Raw genomic sequence first — 10532 nt, forward strand, 5'->3', positions numbered from 1 at the left:
TTGTAACAATTCCAGCCACAATAACATTCAGAGAGAAGCAACAACTTATACTTGTATGTATGTATTTGTCTAAAATGTATGGATTAATTTCTAGAGTTCTAGCTGAGCATCAGTATCTCATTGTGCTAGGCCCTATACAAATTAGTAACAAACAATCATCCCTGCCCCAGAGAACTTACAACTTAGACACGATACAATAGGTTGCCAAGATAGACCAGTGGGACAGAGGAGTTTGGAGAGTGAAATCACAGTAAAACAGGATTTAATATAAGCCAAAGTTTCAGCTCACCACTTGCATCCTGGCAAAACAAAAATGAGGGTCAACTGTTTGATATGTGAGTATATCTGATAGACAAATTAGGGGAGGGGGGAGGGAGAAATGTCCAACATGAAAACAGTGGGTATGAGGCTATGCTAATATATATAATAATAGTTTATGCATATGACCTATATTAGGATTCCATTTATGTGGAAGATACCATACAATATAATTATACTCTTAACAAACAAAAAGATGGGGGAAATAAATCCAATAGGTTTATTAACTAGAAAGAGTTATTTTCCAATTTAATCATAGAATTCTTGAGCAAATAGTAATACTATACAGAAGACAATAGTTCACTATTTCAAATCTAGTATAGATTAGAAGTGGTCAAAAACAGGGATTACTATTTGGAGGGAAATCATGAAAGACTAAGCAAATTTCATCTACAATTTCAAAATATGGATGGTTTTAATCATCACTATTATGTTTCAGGAGTAATTTGCCATAGAAATGGTTAAGAATTGGTATAGTCTTGTCCTTTCAAAAACCTAAAGTCTTGGCCTAAATTGACTTGTCCCTTTTTATCTTTTAAAATTGGTGGGGGGGGGGGGGAGGTGGGAAGATACTATAGAAACTGTCTTCTCACATAGCAGCAAATTTGTATGCAATTTTTTTAAAAAAATCCATATTTAATCATGGCAGATAAGACTGGAATATTGGATATAATTGTTCTGGAAAAAAATAAGGTAAGACCAAAATTCCTGTCCAGCAAGTGGCACAGCATAAAGCTTTACCAGTAGTATGTGAAAATCGAGGAACAAAAAGTCTAATGTGAAATCGTTTTATAATTTTTTTGATCAGGAGTTGAGTTGAAAATCTTGTTGCTACCGAGAAATTACAGTATGCAGCATCTGCTGCCAAGGAAAGCATCTGCAAGACCCCTAATATATTTCTTCAATGTAACATTTCCTGAACATATAAACATTTTAACCAGGTTGTACTTATGCAAATTCATATCTTGGTTGCTCCAGACTTTCTGTCCAGGAAGCAGTAACTGCTCTGAATAAGATTTGATCCCATAGCTGGCTGCAACCCTCAGCTTTGAATGAATGCATCTGAGATGTAAGCTTTTACTCACTGAAAAATACACACTTATGAAGCTTCCCCCCCATACTGCTGTGTGCTTTAAGAACAAACAAAAAAAGGCTTAGGATAAATTTTCTGGCTTTTTTGAGGTATATCTTTTGACAGTACCTCATATTTCACTCATTCCATACACTTTTACTTATGCTTAAAAATGGGTCAACAATATGGGAGACCTATTGTACAGCGTATAAGTAATAATATTTCATGCTTATGGCATCTGAAGATCTCAGTGCTTAGCTAATATTAACTAATCCTCGCATCATGTATGAGGCAGGTATTATTATTCCCATTTTCACTAGAGGCAGCAGAAACTCCGTGATTGTGACTTGCCAAGGTAGCATGAGTTAATGACAACATCAGGAAAGGTAAAGCTGCTGTCTCTTCTTTGCTGGCTGAAATTACTAGACAAGAGTTGCGCCTTTGTCTCCATTAAGATGATAAATGTTTTTTTGGAGCTAAAATGGGATCAATGTTTAGCACCACCCAGCTTTCCTAAAATTCTAATCTGTATTAGAATTGGAAAGGTTGAGAGGACAACAAAAATGATAAAGGGTATGGAAGAACTTCCGTATGATGAGAGATGGAAAAAGATTGGGACTATTCAGGTTGGAAAACAGACAAGTAAGAAGGGAGATCACCGAGGCAAGATTAAATCAGTATCTTAGATGCCTATATACAAATGCGAGAAGTATGGGTAATAAGCAGGAAGAACTGGAATTGCTAACAAATAAATACAACTATATCATTGGTATTACAGAAACCTGGTGGGATGGGACGCAAGATTGGAATGTTGGTATGGAAGGGTACAGCTTGCTCAGGAAGGACAGGCAGGGAAAAAAGGGAGGAGGGGTTGCCTTGTATATTAAAAATGTACACACTTGGACTGAAGTGGAGATGAACGCAGGAGATAGCTGTGTAGAGAGTCTCTGGGTTAAGCTAAAAGGGGTAAAAAATGAGGGTGATGTCATGCTAGGAGTCTACTACAGGCCACCTAGCCAGGTGGAAGAGGTGGATGAGGCCTTTTTTAAACAATTAACAAAACTATCCAAAGCCCAAGATTTGGTGGTGATGGGGGACTTCAACTATCCAGACATATGTTGGGAAACTAACACAGCGAGGCACAGGCTATCCAATAAGTTTCTGGACTGCATTGGAGACAACTTTCTGTTTCAGAAGGTTAAAAAAGCTACCAGAGGAGAAGCTGTTCTGGATTTGATTTTAACAAATAGGGAGGAACTAGTTGAGAACTTGAAAGTGGAAGACAGTATAGGGGACAGTGATCATGAAATAATAGAGTTCATGATTTTAAGGAAAGGTAGAAGGGAGACCAGCACAATTGAGGTAATGGATTTCAGGAAGGCAGATTTTGATAAGCTCAGAGAACTTGTAGGTAAGGTCCCATGGGAAGCAAGACTGAAGGGAAAAACAACTGAGGAGAGTTGGAAGTATTTCAAAGGGGTGTTGTTAAGGGCCCAAAAGCAAACAATTCCGCTGTGTAGGAAAGATAGAAAATATGGCAAAAGACCAGCTTGGCTTAACAAGGAGATCTTGAATGATCTCAAAATGAAAAAGGAGTCATATAAAAAATGGAAACTAGGACAAATAACAAAGGATGAATATAGGCAAGCAACATGGGAATGCAGGGGCAAGATTAGAAAGGCAAAGGCACAAAATGAGATCAAACTAGCTACAGGCATAAAGGGAAACAAGAAGACCTTTTATAAATACATTAAAAGCAAGAGGAAGACCAAGGACAGGGTAGGCCCACTGCTCAGTGAGAAGGGAGAAGCAGTAACAGGAAACTTGGAAATGGCAGAGATGCTCAATGACTTCTTTGTTTCGGTCTTCACCGAGAAGTCTGGAGGTGTGCCTAACGTAGTGAATACAAGCAGAGAGAGGGTAAATTTAGAAGATAGGATACACAAAGAACAAGTTAAAAATCACTTAGGAAAGTTAGATGTCAGCAAGTCACCAGGTCCTGATGAAATGCATCCCAGGATACCCAAGGAGCTGATAGAGGAGGTATCTGAGCCTTTAGCTATGATCTTTGAAAAATCATGGAAGACAGGGGAGATTCCAGAAGACTGGAAAAGGGCAAATATTGTGCCCATCTATAAAAAGGGGAATAAGAACAACCCAGGAAACTACAGACCGGTCAGTTTAACGTCTGTCCCAGGGAAGATAATGGAGCAGGTAATTAAGGAAATCATATGCAAACACTTGGAAGGTAATAAAGTGATAGGGAATAGCCAGCATGGGTTTGTGAAGAACAAGTCATGCCAAACTAATCTGATAGCTTTCTTTGATAGGATAACGAGCCTTGTGGATAAGGGAGAAGCGGTGGATGTCATATACCTAGACTTTAGTAAGGCATTTGATACGGTCTCGCATGATATTCTTATTGATAAACTAGGCAAATATAACTTAGATAGGGCCATGATAAGGTGGGTGCATAATTGGCTGGATAACCGTAGTCAGAGAGTTGTTGTTAATGGTGCTAAATCCTGCTGGAAAGGGATAACAAGTGGAGTTCCGCAAGGGTCTATTTTGGGACCTGTACTGTTTAATATCTTCATCAATGATGTAGATATTGGGATAGAGAGTATGCTTATTAAGTTTGCAGATGATACCAAACTGGGTGGGGTTGCAACTTCTTTGGAGGATAGGGACATAATTCAAAATGACCTTAGCAAGTTAGAGAAATGGTCAGAGGTAAACAGGATGAAGTTTAATAAAGAGAAATGCAAAGTGCTCCACTTAGGAAGGAACAATCAGTTCCATACATACAAGATGGGAAGTGACTGTCTAGGAAGGAGCATGGCGGAAAGGGATCTAGGGGTCATAGTGAACCACAAGTTGAATGAGTCAACAGTGTGATGCTGTTGCAAAAAAAGCAAATATGATTCTAGGTTGTATCAACAGGTGTGTTGTAAGCAAAACTCATGAAGTCATTCTGCCACTCTACTCTGCACTAGTTAGACCTCAGCTGGAGTACTGTGTCCAGTTCTGGGCGCCACATTTCAAGAAAGATGTGGAGAAATTGGAAAGGGTACAGAGAAGAGCTACAAGAATGATTAAAGGTCTGGAGAACATGACCTATGAAGCCAGGCTTCATAAACTGGGCTTGTTTAGTTTGGAAAAAAGAAGATTAAGGGGGGACATGATAGTGGTTTTCAAATATCTAAAAGGGTGTCACAAGGAGGAAGGAGAAAATTTGTTCCTCTTGGTTTCTGAGGACAGGACAAGGAGTAATGGGCTTAAAGTGCAGCAAGGGAGGTTTAGATTGGACATTAGGAAAAAATTCCTAACTGTCAGGGTGGTCAAATATTGGAATAAATTGACAAGGGAGGTGGTGGAATCTCCCTCTCTGGAGATATTTAAGAACAGGTTAGATAGACATCTGTCAGGGATGGTGTAGACGGAGCTTGGTCCTGCCTTGAGGGTGGGGGGCTGGACTTGATGACCTCTCGAAGTCCCTTCCAGTCCTATGATTCTATGAAATTCTAAATGGTGTGGAGAAAGTGAATAAGGATTTTCTAGTTACTCCTTCACATAACACAAGAACCAGGAGGTTACCCAAGAAATTTAAGGCAAGAAGTTTAAAACAAATAGAAGGTGGTGGTACTTCATACATCATCATCAGGCTGTGGAAGCTGTTGCCTAGGGAAATTGTGAAGGCCAAAACTCTAATGAGATTCAAAAAAGAATAAGATAAGTTCATGAAGGGTGGGTCCACCAGTGGGTATTAGCCAAGATAGGCAGAGATGTGACCCTGTGCTGTGGGTGTGCTTAGCCTCTAATTGCTAGAATCTGGGAATGGAAGGACAGGATGGATCACTTTTAGAAGTTCCTTTTGGGTTCATTCTTTCTGAAGCACCCGGACTAGACACTGTTGGAAAACAGGACACTAGGATTGATGTATCGGTATGGCTATTCTTACATACATTTTTTGAAGCATAGATGCAACCTGTAGAGGCAAAAGATGTACTTAGTTCAGGGACTGTAACACTATTTCCCTATTTGAAGACACAAACTCCTGGATCTTATGAGGGATCATCAGTAACCTAGTTTCAGAAATTGTGTAGTGATGTATTAAGATGTTGTAAAATGAACATTCTTTTCATATATTTAAAACAAACTTTCAGCAATCAATGTGTTTATTTTGAGGCCAAGAATACAGGACACATACGTGGCATATTTGGAGTTTGAGAACTACTTCCTTTCTTCTGCTCAGTGGTGTGGTGTTTTTTGTTTTGGGTTTTTTTGGACATCCTCTAGCTTGAGTCTATGGAAATTTTCCTAGTGGTGAACAGGATTGAAACTTCACTGACTACCTAGTCTATCCTCCTTTCAATGTAGATGTAGAGAGAGTTTTCTGGGTAAAATAATGTTCCTTGAATAAAGTGGATGTTTTTGTGGGTGTATGGTGATCTTGCTGGCAGTTCCAGTACAATAAAAGCCATGGCCTTTGAGGCCAGTGTGTAAAGATTTTCTTCCTGTGCTTTCTAGACTCTTTTGTAAAAGAAATATATGCAGAAAAGCATCTAGCAGGCCATTGCTCTACTGATTGCTCTATCTATTAATCAGTTTATACCTCACTCATCATTATGGGATCTGAGGGTTGAAATAGTGAATCTACGGGTAAGGACCTTGAGTGATTTAGTGTTAATTTTGTGTCTGCTCCTGAAAGTGTATTCTGAAGCTTTTTCCTAAGCATTAGGGGTCTCCCTTTGTGTAACTTCCTTTCTTGATCTATTGTTTTCCAGTTGAGCCTCATTGCCCAAGTTTAGTGTGCCCTTAGTAATGTGGCTGATTACGCTGGATAGGAATAGTTTTCTCTAGCCATTATATTTCATTGTGAAGGCTGGCAGATATTGCCAGCTCTCACATGCCTTTGCCACTGTGGTGTTAATTAGCAACCACCTGAGTTTTACATCTAGGGAATCTGGTTAGACTGTCATCTGCTAATAGGTAATCAAACATCATCCATAGCCAAGAATAATCTTCCATATCTGGCCTGGTGATTATGACAGTTTCTTTCAGGTCTCCATCTGAAAGAAATGGTCACAGTCCCCTGGCCAGTCATGGTAAATTGTGCTTGGCTAACAGTGGCTGCTTGATTACCTATTAGCAGACAACGATGCACTCTAAATAGTGAGACATAAATCTATTTGGAAACTGAAGTTGGCACAAAAGCATCAGCCTACTTATTAGGTGGTATATCTTGCTGTGAACATATGACGCACAGAATTCCTGGATTGGGTTGGTTTCCCATTGGCTACTATGTCAGGAATTTTAAAGTATTGACAAAAGACCCATAAAGTCACTGTAAAATTTCTGGGGGAACTTCACTCACATTACTACTTTGCTGCATTAATGGAAAAATGGAAGCTTTTTTCTTGACAGATCCTAATTTGCCTTCACCAAAGTATTACATCATAGATGAACTTGTGTTGCTCCTTATCTGACACCTACATGTATAGACACACACCATCCCCTTCTGTAGCTTAAGTGGTGCTTCAAACTTAAACTACCAGGACCATCAGGCTAGGCCTACACTATAGGTTCTCCCCCCCCCCCCCTCCCGACCCCCTTCCCAGAAAAAGCTACGCAAATTGCGCTCTGCAATTTGCATAGCTTTTTCCAATGGCTTTTCTGGAAGAGGCTTTTCTGCCATTTTGGGGCCAAATGGTGGAAAAGCCTCTTCTTTCGGCAGAGCCTTTATCCCTCATAGAACGAGGTATACAGGGCTCCCTGAAAGAGTGTGTTTGCTCTTCCACAAAAAAAAGCGGAAGAGCAAATACGTTCCTTGGACGTAGTGGAGTTTTTTTCCAGGATCCCGGAGGAATCCCGGAAAACCGCTGCAGTGTAGATGTACCCTCAGAGTGCTTATAGCTTGAGTGCTGCTGAGATTTTAGCCAGTAAATGCAGGGGAATTAGGGGGGGAATAGCTTCTGAGAGAACTGATGGCTGGAGTAGATGCCTTTGTTGCTGCCTGCTGTGAAAATTTAGTGGGCTCCTCATACATCTGCTGTTCGGGAAAGGATTCTGACTCGGGACTTACTATCATGTCAGCAGGGTCCTTTTCTATACAATGGCTAGTGGAAGAATTTGAAGGAAGACTTTGCCACACATGAATGAAGGAAACCTTCTCAGTGGTTCCCAATCTTTTTGCTACTGGGACCAGTAAACCCATTCATAAGCTTTTAGAGGACCAGTAACATTTATTTGCATATTCATTAAGCAAATGATGAATATGCAAATAAATTATCGCTGGCCCTACCTGTCTGGTGGGTTGTTCCAGCCCCCGGCCCCAATCCTGGCCATTTTATTGGCCGGCACTGGGTGTTCTGCGACAGTGTGCATGATGCCCGGCCTTTTCCCTGGGTCCTAGCGCCCACCGGAACTAGTCCCACTGCCTGGGAACATGCCCAGTAGAGTTGGCTTTCCCAAGAGGGCCGTGCCGCCACATTCAGCAGTGCAGGGTGCTGCTACCCCATCACACAAATTAATAGGATCGTGCATGATAATTTTTCTAAGGACCTGCACTGGGCTGCAGACCACACTTTGGGAAAAGCTGGCTTACCTTATTCGGAAGATGTGTAAGTCAGTCTGCCTTCCTTCTGGATGGGAACCGTGAAACATGCGTGTCTCACCTGTATTGCGCAGAGTAGAGGCACAGCACAGAAGCTGTATTTTAATTCATGACTCTTCTCTTGCTGGCCAGAAATGAAATGTCCAAAGGATATTAAGTCTTCCAAGGAACTGAAATTACTGAATGTGAAGGAATTACATGACAAAAGAGCATTAAATTGGTTTCCTGCTCTCAGGACTTCCAAGAAGCTCTCCAATGCACTTAGTGAGACTAAACTCTGGCGTGGCCATTTTTTTGGATCTTGGACAAAAAGTATTTGGGACGGAAGAATCCCAAGCATTGTTACAGGCTGGGGACCGAATGGCTAAGTAGCAGTTCTGCAGAAAAGGACCTGGGGATTAGAGTTGATGAGAAACTGGATATGAGGCAATGGTGTTCCCTTATAACCAAGAAGGCTAATGGAATATTAGGGTGCATTAGGAGGAGCATTGCCTGCAGATCTAGAGAAGTGATTATTCCGCTTTATTCAGCTCTGGTGAGAATACATCTGGAATATTGTGTCCAGTTCTGGGCCCCCCACTATAGAAAGGATGTGGACGAATTGGAGAGGGTCCAGCGGCAGGCAACCAAAATGATTAGGGGGCTGGAGCATGAGAAGAGGCTGATGGATTTGGGCAAAGTGGGAGGCCCCAGGGAGAAAGGGCTAGCTGCCATACCGACGCCGGAGGCTACGGGCAGGAGGTAAGTGCCCAACAGCGGGGTGGTAACAGCCCAGGGAGGGGTCGTGGAGCCCACGAGCAAGTGCGTTTAGGGGTAAACCCCCACTTGCTACCATTGGGAGCCGTGCTCCCGGTGTTAGGGCCCTGGGCTGGGGTCCGGAGTGAGGGTGGGCCCAGACCCCCACCCCGCCCTCGACAGGGCAATAGCCGTGTGGCCGCCTTCGGGTAGCGTTACAGATAACGTACCTTGTGACAGGCTGGTCTTGATGAACTCCTGAGGTCTCTTCCAGCTCTGATTCTATGATACTGACAGACTTTCCTGTGGCATTATCTCCCATAGAGGAGGCATGCTTATATCCCAGATAAGGAAAAGTTTCCAGGCACTGTGGGGTTCTCTGTTTAAAAAAAAAAAAAAAAAAAAAAAAAAGGAGTTTCAGCTAGAAGCTTTGATGTAATTCACTCTAGTCTATCCCAACAATGCTGAAAATAACTGCATTTATGTATTGACATTAATTCCAGCTCCTGGGTTGCAAATATGTAGTCCTGCAGGAATATACTTGGATTGCAGGAACCTACGATTCTTTTCCTTTACTTTACCCCATTATGCCTAAACTGTTTGCAACAGGAGTTTTCTGCTGACTATCCATTCAAATGAAGTAGAAGTGAATAATATTGCTTTGTACTTCTATAGCAAAACCCGGTTAGGTTTTTATAATATCCTTATTGTGAAAATAGATAGATTCAGGTATGGAGAGGGTTGCACGTTATTCAGTGTTGCTTGCAACACAACTCAAGATTTGATTCCCTTTTCAGTGCCTTGATCATTAAACATTTCTTTTTTCCGGTACTTTGTGACAGGGACCATGTCTTTCTCTTTAGATAGCATTTAAGATAATGGGACTCCAGTTTTGGGTGGGGCCTCTGTGTGCTACCTCAATATAAATTCTAAATATTAAAGAAAAGCTTTAGTTTACTGCAGCAGTTTTAGAGGTAAGCTTTTGCAGAACATACAAGAGCCTGTTAAATGGCTCCTATGTTGTGAAAATTCTTTTTCTTAGTGAATGTAATTCCCAACATGACTGTTAATGTTTAATCTGTTGACAGGGAGTCAGTTCAGGAAAAAAAACATCATGCCCATCATGCACACACAATCCCAGGGAATTTGTAATGTACTATGCCAACTAATTAAACTGAAATCCATCTGGGGCACAACATTGTATTCAGTTCTGTGGGAGACTAGCAGAATGACAAAAAATGAGTGTGGGAGGTGTTTCCCACACCATTATGCTCATCACACTAAGGACAAAAAAACCCTCCTGCAGCTGTGGATGCAATAGTTTGTTCTTAAATTAATATTTCAAGACCTAGGTTAGCAATACCATTTCATCCACCTAACATCAAATGGGTCATTGTTTTGATTTGCCTACCTAAGACTCTTGTCCTCTTCCAAAACAAATTACACACTCCAAATCATTTCCACTTGTGTTGGTTGCGCTGTAGCCACTCACAAGTTGGCTGTGATTAAAATGAGCAACGATGTTGATAATTGTGCTATTATTTTCAGGAAAGCTTTTTTTATAACTTCATTTTGGCTCCACGTGCCTCCTTATATCTTGCTGTACCCCAAAATATCAGTAGCAAAGAATACCTACATACAATGAATGTAGGTGTTTGAGACTCCTTTTAAGATGAGTTGTTTCACAGCTGAATGATACACTTGCGGGGGGAGGGGGGTTGTTTTGATTTCTTTTTAATGGGCTCCTCAGATGTTTGGGCAAAGATGGAGATCTGAGGTCTTATTTGTTAG

This window comes from Pelodiscus sinensis, chromosome 6 (genome assembly GCF_049634645.1).
Source record: "Pelodiscus sinensis isolate JC-2024 chromosome 6, ASM4963464v1, whole genome shotgun sequence".
NCBI classification, from domain to species: Eukaryota; Metazoa; Chordata; order Testudines; family Trionychidae; genus Pelodiscus; species Pelodiscus sinensis.